Genomic DNA, 13,518 nt, shown 5'->3' with positions numbered 1-13,518 from the left:
TAAATATTAAAACTAAGAAACACTAGCACGGAAACGATAATATTTATAAGGGTACTTACATTATCAATTGCCCCGATACAGATGATAGTCGGGCCCCTAAAATTAAAAGAAAAAATTACTGTAGTAAAATCGATATTTTACATTTCTTCTTACATTTTAAAGAAGGAAATAATATAGTGCTAATTCATTTATTCAATATTTCATTTATTATCCAAATTGGAATATACATTAAATTAAAACAATTTTAAAATGCAGGGGAAATTGACAAAAATGTAGTTAACGTACGAGAGAAATAATTTCGAACTTAGTAATAGGGAAATTAATAATAAATTAAAGTAATAATGATGGTAATTGGATCGTATATAAAAAATGAATATCCTATAATAATTTAACAACAAAATTGGAAAATATGCAATGATAATTGAAATGTTTTTTAATCAATTAATTAAAAAAAATGTATACAAATATGCGTTAGTTTCAAAAAATATTACATAGAATTTACTTTTTCTTGTTATATATGATAATTGAAATAAGTTTATATAATATAATAATTATAAATATTCTAAGTCTCTAAACGCGTTAAGTCTCCATTCTCACGACGGACATGATTCAGCTGTTCGCTATAATTGTAAAATTATGTGTCTATAAATAAGATAATCTCCACTCTCGTGACGGATTCTGAACGAGATAGTCTCCACTCTCGTGACGAATTTGAGGCAGTTGTTCGCTATAATTATAAATATTTTACGCCTCTGAACGAGATAGTCTCCACTGTCGTGACGGACTTGGGGCAGCTGTTCGCTATTATACATTTTCTACGACTCGCTGTAATTATAAATATTCTACGTCTCTGAACGAGATGAGGCTCCTTTCTCGTAACGAATTTGAGGCAGCTGTATGAACGAGTTAAGTCTTCATTCCCATGGCGAAAATCACACGAGTAGGATTCTAGGGTAACCGTTGTTGAGGTGGTTCCTGATTGTGAAAAATATTGGAGTAAACGACGTTACGCGTCAATTTAAAACTCCGTCTCTGCGTCTAACAGCGCCTTGTTGCCGTGTCCTCAGGTGAACCCATCCTAGAGAACGCTACATAGAGTTGTCCATGCGCGAAACACGGGCTTGGCAAATGGAATCCTACTCTTGCGTACGCGTGTCCTTGACTTTTGTTGATCGTCATTGCGAATGCCAACCGTATGGGAAATTGTACTCCCTTTATCGGTCGAGGAAGTTGTGGAACGCTCAATGTTATTTCAATTTTAGGCAAGTTGATAATTTCGCGTTTGCGCGGACCTAAGAGAACTTTAACTTCCAAAACTTTCTAGCCGAGACGCTCCATCATGATCCGTATCCGTCGGACTGCCAATGCCGCCTGATCTCTACGTTTTTTTTTTTCAATTTTTTTTAAAGCTTCTTTTAATTTGGTTTTAGGTTTTTCTTCGTATTCGACTGCCGTCTTAAGTTGGTTCAATTTTTTTATTGGTGAAATATATTAATTCGTGGATTTTACGAATTTTTTCTTTTCTGAGTTGTTGATTTGGGTTAGTTAGTATCTTCGACCAACGTAGATATAATTTTGAAATCGATTTCTTCGGCAATTTCTTCCCATTCGGTTTCTACTGTTTCGGTAGTTGGAAGTTGTTCCTTGGCTTCTGGTGTTGGCTGTCGACTTGGTGTTTTTTTTTTCTGTTAGTTCGGTTGGTTGTGTGATTGTTTTTTGTGGCCCTTGGTTTTGCGGTTCCTGTTTGGGTCCTATGGTTTTTGTTATAATCTGCAATTTTGGTGGTTTTTGTTTCGTGAGTTCCTTTGCTTTTTGTTCTACTGTTCTTTGTGGCTTTTGATTTTGCGGTTCCTGTGTGTCTTCTGTGGTTTTTGTTGTCGGCTGCTGTTTCGTGGTTCCTTTGGTTTTTGTTCTACTGTTTTTTTGTGGCTTTTGACTTTGCTATTCCAATGTGACCTCTGTGGTTTTTGTTGTCGCCTGCTGTTTTGGTGGTTTTTGTTTCGTGGGTTCCTTTGGTTTTTGTTCTGCTGTTCTTTGTGGCTTTTGATTTTGCGGTTCCTGTGAGGCTTCTGTGGTTTTTGTTGTCGGCTGCTGTTTTGGTATTTTCTGTCCTGTGAGTTCTTTTTGTTGTTTTTCTAGCGTTTTTTGTGTTTCTTCGTTTTGCGGTTACTGTTTTATTTTTAATTTCCGCTTCTGTATTGGTTGTATTTTTTCGTGGTTTTTTCTTTTCTACTGTTTTAGTGGTTTTTCTTTTGAATGTAATTCCTTCACGAGTTCTTCTAAGGTTGGTGAAGATTTTCGTTTTTCTCTGTTGTCCATTTTGTTTCACTTTAAGCACGTTCTGTTGATAGTAAATAAAAGTTCTTGTAAACTTTAACATGATCGAAGTCTCCTAAACTTCTTTGAATTAATTAAAGTTGTATACGAATCACCAATTCCCGTTTGTCCAGAGCTTTAATAGTTTCTAAAATTTCCTTGCCTCCTGCCTCCTTAAGCAAATTAACAGCCCTTGATAAGCAACGCCTGCATTCATTAGATTGCGCATGACATAAACTCATTTATAAAAACGGTCCGTTGATTTTCTTTTTGTTCACTCATTCTCCTTAAAAACTTATGTATTTTGAACTATATAATTACAAATTATTTACAAAAAATAGTAAACGAATTCATTTAACCGATAAATAATCAATAACAAAAATTTATTTATTTTTTAAAATTAAGAAAAAATCTTTTTTTCTTTATTTACAGTATTTTTCTTTGAAAAAGTGATTTTATTTTAATTTTTGTCTTTAAACTAAAAAAAAAAATGAAATCTTTAAATGACAATTTTATTTTATATATGTAATTCCGCGTGTACTAATTACTAACACAATTTACCTTTAAACCATTTTTTATTATTTTTAATTACAATGCGAATCGTACAATATGCGCGACACACACAATTTAAAAAAAAAAACTTTTTATTCGCCCTTAAATTTAAATTCCGGTTAATATTTCTCAATCTCCTTTTGAACTTTTACACTCTTTTCTTTCAATTCCCTCGCTTGCTTTTCAATGGCACATTTGACAATTCCTAACCGCCGACAATCCGGCTTGTCATGGTCGAACAATTCTTCTTTTATTTGACGCCCAATTTCTACGACCTCTTCCCTTCGTGGATCCTTATCAGTTAACCTAATCATCTTAGCTTTTACCCAAGCGCGGCCTCCTGTTTAGCCAGTTCCAGGTACCTTAGGCACCAAGGGCGCCTCGTCGTCCGAGTCGCCTCTTGACCTTTTGCTGGTGACCAGTATAGGCTTCACTGCCCACTGTATCCGAGCCCCCTTTGATGCTTCGATGATAGATACAGAGGAGGACGAGCCCGCAGTAGGGGCTTGGCCCGGTGCCAGACTACCAAAAACTGAGTCTGGGCTGTCGGGTATCTCTAGGGGGGTCATGCCCTAAGAGATTCGGGGGCGGATCTGGGGGTACGATATCTGGATGAGGTTCTGGGTCCAAGCATGTGGGAGAAGGGGTTGGGGATGACCCTGGGAGATTGTCATCCCACCTATCCTATGAAAGCTGGCTATCGGACGCTTGGACCGTTGAGGCCATACTGACGACACTAGAGGAGGGCCGGTCACGGCCACAGCCCTCCGGACGAGGTAAAGGAGCACTGGTGCTGGGCCTATCTTGGCGAATAGGTTAGAAGCCGTACCAGCAATGGAATGACGGCGAGGTCGTATCACACTCCGCGCCCGCTCCATGTACTCCTTGTATATTGGCTTCAAGCGGCGATGCCGGACCTGATCATAGGTCAGCCCAGTGGCCCGTGCCGTCTTATCTATGAAGGGCTGATTGAGAAGGGATGCCGCTTCAATTGATGCCATTGTTGAGGGAAGATATGAGCTGGGCTTTATCAATTTCTCTTCATCTGCCTTGTTATACTCAGCGAGGTGAGTCCTACGTTCGTGGAGACGGACCAAAAGTTTTAAAGACTAGCTCGCAATATTAGCAGGCAGTTCTATCGCCAACATCACAATCGCTTTTATTTTTGTTATGCTTGCTCCTCCGTCGAAAACCGGTGGTGGTTTTTGGCGATTTTTACACCCCCACAGTTGGGGGGCTACGGGGGAAAGCCCTGGTGGCGGATGAAGTCTGGGGGGTGGTCGACTTCACGGATGGAAAAATGTGATGACACTATATTCCGGGATATCATCCGTTCGCTTGTTGAACTCCGACTGGAATCCTGCAGACGTTTCGCCAAAATCTCACTTGGCATCTTCAATGCATATATATATATATATATATATATATATATATATATATATATATATATATATATATATATATATATATATATATATATATATATATATATCTATATATATATATATATGTACCTTTTGCGCAACGCAAGGATCCTCGAGTTTGTCAGAATCTGGCTTGCTTTGTTCGCCTTCAGATTCCAAATACTCTGATGCTCTACCAGATCTCGAAACGTCATCTTCTTCAATATATTTTGATCCACTGCTTACATTTTCATTATTCGCATTTATTTCTCCGATCACAACACCGATCTGCTCTTTTCTAGAATTATTTTTTTTAGTCATTCTGCAGTGTGTTCCATTTTGATTGGCGAGTATTTGGAAATTATTTTGTGAACTTGAAAAGCTTTATTTTTTTAAAGAGGAAAAATTTTATGTTTACGTTTGCTTGACTTTCTGTTGTCTTATAGAAGAATACATTTTTAAATAGAGTTTCTGAATGTGGCATGCCCAAAATACCCAAAACAAGAATATTGTAATACAGTTTTCTACGCGCAACAATCAAGAAATAAGAGAATGCCTTGTATAGGCACTTGCCGATTCCCATTTTTTGCGGCGCCTGGTAGGACATCGGGCGCTTGTTTATTACAGCAGTTGGGAATATACGTAGATCGTTGTTTATTAAAAAATACCGTTCATACAAGAGGTTCAGAAAAAAAATATTTTTAACCTTATGTATAAAATTCTAGCTAAGATTAGAGTAACACAGCTTAGCAAAGGTGTACTTTTGGTAAATAAATGACAATTTATGCAGAATTATTTCTAGTATTACTACAATTTTTTTTCTCCAAAATTGACCTTATTTTTGTGTAGTCTATATACAATTTTAATACATTTTTTTTGTTTTAGGTGATTTTGGGTGGGTGCTTGCGCTACCCGCTTTTATATTTATAAAAGACCAAATAACTTTTCAAGTTTTGATGTTTTCCTACCTTTCTCTATATAGCAATTTGTATTGTAGAAAGTACTGAAAGTAACAAACCAAAAACCAAATAAATCTCTATATTTTTTTCAATATGCGGGTGACATACGAAAGTGAGAATACGCTATAACTATTATAAGGCTTGAAATAGCGATTTGACATTGATTTAATATCGGCAAAACTTTCAATTTTTCGACAGTATGTATTTTGAATAGCACACCCTATAATTTTTTGAAATTTACTATAGTTACCGAGGCACCCGGTGCTGGAGAAAATTCAAAATACTTTTTTTTGCTTGACGATAACAAATTCGTTGAAACCGGCAATTTTTTTGTAATATTTTGACACAAAAATTTTTGAAAATGCTTTAGAAAATAAGTTCTTCGGAAGACGAAAACTAACAACGGTTTTTTACTGATTCCAAATTTCTTAATTTGGCAACAAAAATGTTTACGTATTTAATAAAACAAAAGTTCCCGAATGTTTTATTCAATCCAAAAATGTAAAAATATAAATATATATATGTGTGTGTGTGTGTGTGTGTGTGTGTGTGTGTGTGTGTGTGTGTGTGTGTGTGTGTGTGTGTGTGTGTGTGTGTGTGTGTGTGTGTGTGTGTGTGTGTGTGTGTGTGTGTGTGTGTGTGTGTGTGTGTGTGTGTGTGTGTGTGTGTGTGTGTGTGTGTGTGTGTGTGTGTGTGTGTGTGTGTGTGTGTGTGTGTGTGTGTGTGTGTGTATGTGTGTGTGTGTGTGTGTGTGTGTGTGTGTGTGTGTGTGTGTGTGTGTGTGGGTGTGGGTGTGGGTGTGGGTGTGGGTGTGGGTGTGGGTGTGGGTGTGGGTGTGGGTGTGGGTGTGGGTGTGGGTGTGGGTGTGGGTGTGGGTGTGGGTGTGGGTGTGGGTGTGGGTGTGGGTGTGGGTGTGGGTGTGGGTGTGGGTGTGGGTGTGGGTGTGGGTGTGGGTGTGGGTGTGGGTGTGGGTGTGGGTGTGGGTGGGGGTGGGGGTGTGGGTGTGGGTGTGGGTGTGGGCGTGGGCGTGGGCGTGGGCGTGGGCGTGGGCGTGGGCGTGGGCGTGGGTGTGGGTATGTGTGTGTGTGTGTGTGTGTGTGTGTGTGTGTGTGTGTGTTGACTTGTATAAGTTAAAGTAAAAGATATTTTTCAAAACGGAATAAAAACTTCACTGATTAATTTGCCATAGGGATAATAAAAATATTTGTTAGTAAATTGTATCACCTGGTATATACCCAAATCAAATTAATAATAAAAGTTAGTGACACAGCATTGTTGCCGATTTTTTGTGGAGATGGGTGATAAAATAGCGTCATTATAACTACCCACTTAACTGTAGCTAAAGTTCTCTGCATATCATCTGAGAAACTGGAATCTAATCTTATTCACCTTCTTGAAAAACCTCCGAATCCAAGTTTTCTTGTCGATATTTTAAAATTTGCTGTCGATAACTAAACTTTAAACTTTAACACTCAGTGAGCGACATTTTCCTAGAGCACGTTTGGCTCAAAATTCATTATTTTGGCGAGTTTAATTTAGGATTGCGTTTTGGTGCATTCATTACGGCCCACCTTAGATAACTGAAACGTGTCGAATTACTGAATCGTTCATTTCAAAAACCAAAAACTACTAAATATATATATATATATATATATATATATATATATATATATATATATATATATATATATATATATATATATATATATATATATATATATAAATATATATGAATATATGAACACTTCGAACACTGGGAGGTTATCGGCTGTGCGTGCGGTATTTAAACTCTGCGCCGGAGATGGTAACGGTGCTGCTTGTGCGTGGGGGGAGGTGGCTCCGCCCCCTGAATTGTCGCGTTGTTAATTTCGCCCGATCGTAGTTGCGATGTCCCCGTTGACTGCCGCGCATCGCTCTGCTGTTTGATTATCGTTCTCCACGTGTTGGATAAATGCAGAGCGTCGTCTCTCGTATTGAGGTGTCCGGACTTTTTTATTTCGATGGCCTCTCGTATAATCCTAGTCCTAAAATCAGGAATATTAGCTATTTGTTTGCAAGTGCCGAAATCACTGTCGTCATGAATACGTCGGATTATAATGCAAAATTGGAGGATATTTTGAACGACCCAATATACAAACTAGTCACTAGAGATCCCACGACGACACGGGCCGTCGATATGCATTTTGCTGTCCGGTCTGTTATAGTGAACAAAGCAGGGCAAATAAGTTTGCAATTCAAAATTGTTGCGACGTCGTACTGGTAACTTATGCCACATATTTAACAAATCGTGCGGTCTCACATGCTCCAAGAAATGTTGCACAGGAATCAATTCAAGTTGTTCGGTATCAAGCTTCTAAAATCGTCGAAGAAAACTATTTTCTTATTCATTGTTGTGAAAGATCGATAACTTTCTTAACAAATCCCTAATTTGTTTAAAGACACTCTCTGTGGGACAATTAATTCCGACAAGACTCAAGTCTATTTCACCGACTCTCGTTAATTTATTCAAAAATTCGTTGTATTCGTAATACGTTTTCTCTTTGAAAAAATACAAATGTCCGTTGGTGTATCGAAACGCGCCCGACAAATCGTCGGGCAGACCCGGAAACAGTTCCGTAGTAAAACCGTGTTCACTCGCACTCAAAGAACACTCGTCTATTTCTGCATAGTAGCGTTTACCGTAAAATATATACGTTCGACCGCCATACGTATTAAAAATGGCGTTCACTGTTTTACCCGCAGGCACACCCAGTCGCTGGACGCTTTGTCGGTCGCCCACTACCGTGAAACTCGGGAAGTGAAGTAAATAAAACGAATCACCGGTGACTACCAAAAGTTGTCCGTTGGGTCTTTGGTAGATATGCGAAATAGGAGCGTAAATAGGGACATAATCTGATATCATTTTAGGTTCCATGTAGACCTTATCACCTAATCTTATTATCCAAACCCATTTGTCGTAAAATAGATAATATGATGGTTAGACGTAACCAAAAATATGGATGGATTTACGTGACACAAATCTGGTACTTTTGTTTCGTTTTTCCCTATCGGAGGTTTCGTAGTTGTAGTTGTAGTAGTAGTGGTAGTGGTAGTTGTTGTTGTTGTAGTCGGAGTTGTTACGCGGGCGGTGGTTGTGGTTTTTTTACCATATAAACGTTGAAGACCTGCAACATCGTCGTATGACAATGTCCTAGAATTTAAGCTATACCAAGGGTACATAATGGCATTGCGATCGTTACTGTGCGCCAAACCCAACGTATGTCCAATTTTGTGGAACAATACAGTAAACAAGTTCGTTTTTCCTCCGGGCGCAGGCACTTCTAAACCGTAGTACCAATCTTCGGATTTATCCAAATGAACTTCCACGCACTCTTGTTGTTGATTTGGAAAAAATGCATGTCCTAATATGTTACCCCCTCCGTCGAAAGCAAAAGGACAGGATTCGTTCCCTTTACATCTTATGCTTTGTTTGTGGGTAGTATATTTGTCAGACATCAAAATCATTATATCCGGCTCTGAGTAATTTAAGAAAAAATTTAAATTTGATTCATCACTCCATATTTTAAAAACCTCGGTTGCCAGCACTTTTAACTCTTGATAGTGACTGGGCGGTACTTGAATATACCAATTTAAATCCGTTTTCTGACATCGCGAAACAGTCGTGAAGGCATTTTCTATTACACCACATCGGGGTTTATTTATTAGTTCGACGGTTTCGTTATTAAGAGTACCATCCACCGGTAAATTATAAAAATCCTGAAAATCCATTAGGGCACGTTGCAAACTCGACGCATTGATCTGCGTTAAAGATTCGTTGTCGTTAGGTGAAAGGAATCCGAATTTTTGTAAATATTCAATCACACCTTCCTCGGGCAGCGCGGCGACTATCGTCGACACGTCCGAACAGGTAGTAAAGACAGCGTAGCATAGCAACAAGACTCTCATCTCGTTCAAAGTCAGTAAAATACTAAAATGTATTCGGTTCCTAGTTAATCTTTTATAGGTAAAATAACAAAGAGAAGTGATGAACCAAACGCTTTTAGTCGCTATTTTGCGTGAGATGACGCAGAATATTACTCGAGAAATGGAACGAAAAAAGAATTATACTTCAATAGATTACAGTTTCGCAGTTTGTATTCATATCATAGCATTAGCGTGCTTTATTTTTACGTGTAAATGTATTATTAATTTTTTTAAATTGAAATAAAAAGTCTTATTTAAATAAAAAAAAAAGTTTTATTTCATACAGGGATCCTTGAATACAACCAATTATATAAAAGGGCAGAATTTCTCAACGCGCACATGCGCAGTCTTCCTCCGGAGTGAAACATGCAATGGGCGTGATCCGGTTGAAATTTCGGCGGATTCAACCAATTATCATCATCGAATTTCTCCACGTTAATGACTCTGCATGCGACACCCTCCTGATCCATTTTCGACATTAAAAATTCCATTTTTGATCTTCCTCTCACGTATATCAAGTCAGCATTTTCTATCAGTAGTCCGATCAACGTATCAATGTCGGAATATTGAACAAAACCAGAACTGTAGTTGAGACCGTGATGATATTGTTCGAGCCAGCGTACCGTTCTTTTTTCTGCACCGGTCAACGTGCAATATTCACGCGGCGGTTTCAAAACGTAATGACTAATTTGGCATCCATTGTAGACAGCTATTTCTTTAACGACAAATCCATCTTGTAACTGGAAGCCTTGAATGTCTACCGCAACGATGCGCATTTTTAATATGACTGGTTAAGATTAGGTTCCTCCGGCGGTATTTATGTTAGATTTCGAACAATCTCGCTGAGCGGTAGTTGTTCCACGATACAATCGTGAATGATGATGCAATAGGCACGTGTATTCGCGGGAAATCCCTTTTTTGCTTCGATGTCTAACTTTACGTCGACAGTGCTGGATTTTACACTGTCGTTTCTTCGAGAACAGTCAATGACGAAAATCGCGCAGTTTTTGAAAGCCATATAGTCAAGCAACGCAGTTTTTTCCTCACATCCCTTATAACTGGGGTAGAAATCCGTGTAATTATGATGCGCTTCCACGAAGTCATTCTTTTCAAAATCTAATCGTAAACGTTCGTGAGGGTAATATTCTCCGTTTAGTGTTAATCTTATATCCGTTACGTCGACGTGATCGAAAAGCGTCGCATTTTTCGCTTCGTTGTCTTTGCGATTTGTTTGAAAAGCGACTATTACGTATCGGCGGCTTTCGATAGCCGCGCACGTCTTGACAGACCAAATTTCTTTGGTAGAGCCCGCGGTTAGGGCAGGATATTCATGAAGTTCCCATCGTCTATAGGGTATCAATATGGGTTGATCTAATCTAATCGATTTCAGCAGAGCCAATTTGATTTCGTCGTTTGGAAATATGTGCTTGACCCTAAGATCGACACTATCAATTTTTAATTCCGCCGTTGTTTTAATTGCACTGGCCGCAACACCGCCCATTGGTTTAATTATCATACAATTTTTGTCATGTCTGGCTCTTACCAATCTTATGGTTTGTTTTCCACAAGTTATCATATTATAATCATTAAATATATTTAAAAAGTGTCGTAACGGGATTCGCATGCTAAAATGTCCATTTTCTGTATCGTGAATCGCATTTTCAGGGAAATTCCAGCCGGAAATATCTAGATGCGATGATTCATCTTTCGAGTAACATAGATAACCTCTAATCGTACGATATAGTTTAAAAAAAAAATGCTCCTGCATTGTTTACAAATTGCACTTGGTCGTTTCCCGTGAGACGTTTCAGCGATCCCTTAATGCAAATAGCAGCGTCGTACATAAGCAGCCAGGCATCTCCTTGATTGATCGTGATCTCAATGGTGTCGTTGTTCAAAAAAGATTTCACAAAGGGATGATAGGTGCGGGTCTCCACGCGCTGGATAGATTCATCAAATTTTGGCTTTCTGTGTATGTCGAATATTTGATTCGATAACATCGTAGCCCAGTGATCGGAGAAATTGTTTGTTGCTCAATGTAAGACGACCTTTACGGATACGCCTCGGTTTTGTTACTAACCCTACCTTTTGGATGTTCGCTTTTTTATATTCACCAGCGTCTCCGATTGAGTTGAAAATCAACATTACGTTAATTTTTTAAGTTCCAATCTAATGATGATAATGACATTTATTCTGGGGAGGTGCCGGGCCGTTGATATACATTTTGCTGTCCGGTCTGTTATAGTGAACAAAGCAGGGCAAATGAGTTTGCAATTCAAAATTGTTGCGATGTCGTACTGGTAACTTATGCCACATATTTAACAAATCGTGCGGTCTCACATGCTCCAAGAAATGTTGCACAGGAATCAATTCAAGTTGTTCGGTATCCAAGCTTCTAAAATCGTCGAAGAAAACTATCTTCTTATTCAATGTTGTGAAAGATCGATAACTTTCTTAACAAATCCCTAATTTGTTTAAAGACACTCTCTGTGGGACAATTAATTCCGACAAGACTCAAGTCTATTTCACCGACTCTCGTTAATTTATTCAAAAATTCGTTGTATTCGTAATACATTTTCTCTTTGAAAAAATACAAATGTCCGTTGGTGTATCGAAACGCGCCCGACAAATCGTCGGGCAGACCCGGAAACAGTTCCGTAGTAAAACCGTGTTCACTCGCACTCAAAGAACACTCGTCTATTTCTGCATAGTAGCGTTTACCGTAAAATATATACGTTCGACCACCATACGTATTAAAAATGGCGTTCACTGTTTTACCCGCAGGCACACCCAGTCGCTGGACGCTTTGTCGGTCGCCCACTACCGTGAAACTCGGGAAGTGAAGTAAATAAAACGAATCACCGGTGACTACCAAAAGTTGTCCGTTGGGTCTTTGGTAGATATGCGAAATAGGAGCGTAAATAGGGACATAATCTGATATCATTTTAGGTTCCATGTAGACCTTATCACCTAATCTTAGTATCCAAACCCATTTGTCGTAAAATAGATACATATGATGGTCAGACGTAACCAAAAATATGGATGGATTTACTTGACACAAATCTGGTACTTTTGTTTCGTTTTTCCCTATCGGAGGTTTCGTAGTTATAGTAGTAGTGGTAGTGGTAGTTGTTGTTGTTGTTGTTGTTGTTGTAGTCGGAGTTGTTACGCGGGCGGTGGTTGTGGTTTTTTTACCATATAAACGTTGAAGACCTGCAACATCGTCGTATGACAATGTCCTAGAATTTAAGCTATTCCAAGGGTACATAATGGCATTGCGATCGTTACTGTGCGCCAAACCCAACGTATGTCCAATTTTGTGGAACAATACAGTAAACAAGCTCGTTTTTCCTCCGGGCGCAGGCACTTCTAAACCGTAGTACCAATCTTCGGATTTATCCAAATGAACTTCCACGCACTCTTGTTGTTGATTTGGAAAAAATGCATGTCCTAATATGTTACCCCTTCCGTCGAAAGCAAAAGGACAGGATTCGTTCCCTTTACATCTTATGCTTTGTTTGTGGGTAGTATATTTGTCAGACATCAAAATCATTATATCCGGCTCTGAGTAATTTAAGAAAAAATTTAAATTTGATTCATCACTCCATATTTTAAAAACCTCGGTTGCCAGCACTTTTAACTCTTGATAGTGACTGGGCGGTACTTGAATATACCAATTTAAATCCGTTTTCTGACATCGCGAAACAGTCGTGAAGGCATTTTCTATTACACCACATCGGGGTTTATTTATTAGTTCGACGGTTTCGTTATTAAGAGTACCATCCACCGGTAAATTATAAAAATCCTGAAAATCCATTAGGGCACGTTGCAAACTCGACGCATTGATCTGCGTTAAAGATTCGTTGTCGTTAGGTGAAAGGAATCCGAATTTTTGTAAATATTCAATCACACCTTCCTCGGGCAGCGCGGCGACTATCGTCGACACGTCCGAACAGGTAGTAAAGACAGCGTAGCATAGCAACAAGACTCTCATCTCGTTCAAGGTCAGTAAAATACTAAAATGTATTCGGTTCCTAGTTAATCTTTTATAGGTAAAATAACAAAGAGAAGTGATGAACCAAACGCTTTTAGTCGCTATTTTGCGTGAGATGACGCAGAATATTACTCGAGAAATGGAACGAAAAAAGAATTATACTTCAATAGATTACAGTTTCGCAGTTTGTATTCATATCATAGCATTAGCGTGCTTTATTTTTACGTGTAAATGTATTATTAATTTTTTTAAATTGAAATAAAAAGTCTTATTTAAATAAAAAAAAAAGTTTTATTTCATACAGGGATCCTTGAATACAACCAATTATATA

This window comes from Cylas formicarius, unplaced genomic scaffold, assembly GCF_029955315.1.
Source record: "Cylas formicarius isolate icCylForm1 unplaced genomic scaffold, icCylForm1.1 PGA_scaffold_2__14_contigs__length_35257938, whole genome shotgun sequence".
In the NCBI taxonomy this organism is placed as follows: domain Eukaryota; kingdom Metazoa; phylum Arthropoda; class Insecta; order Coleoptera; family Brentidae; genus Cylas; species Cylas formicarius.
This window is presented reverse-complemented; position numbering follows the sequence as displayed.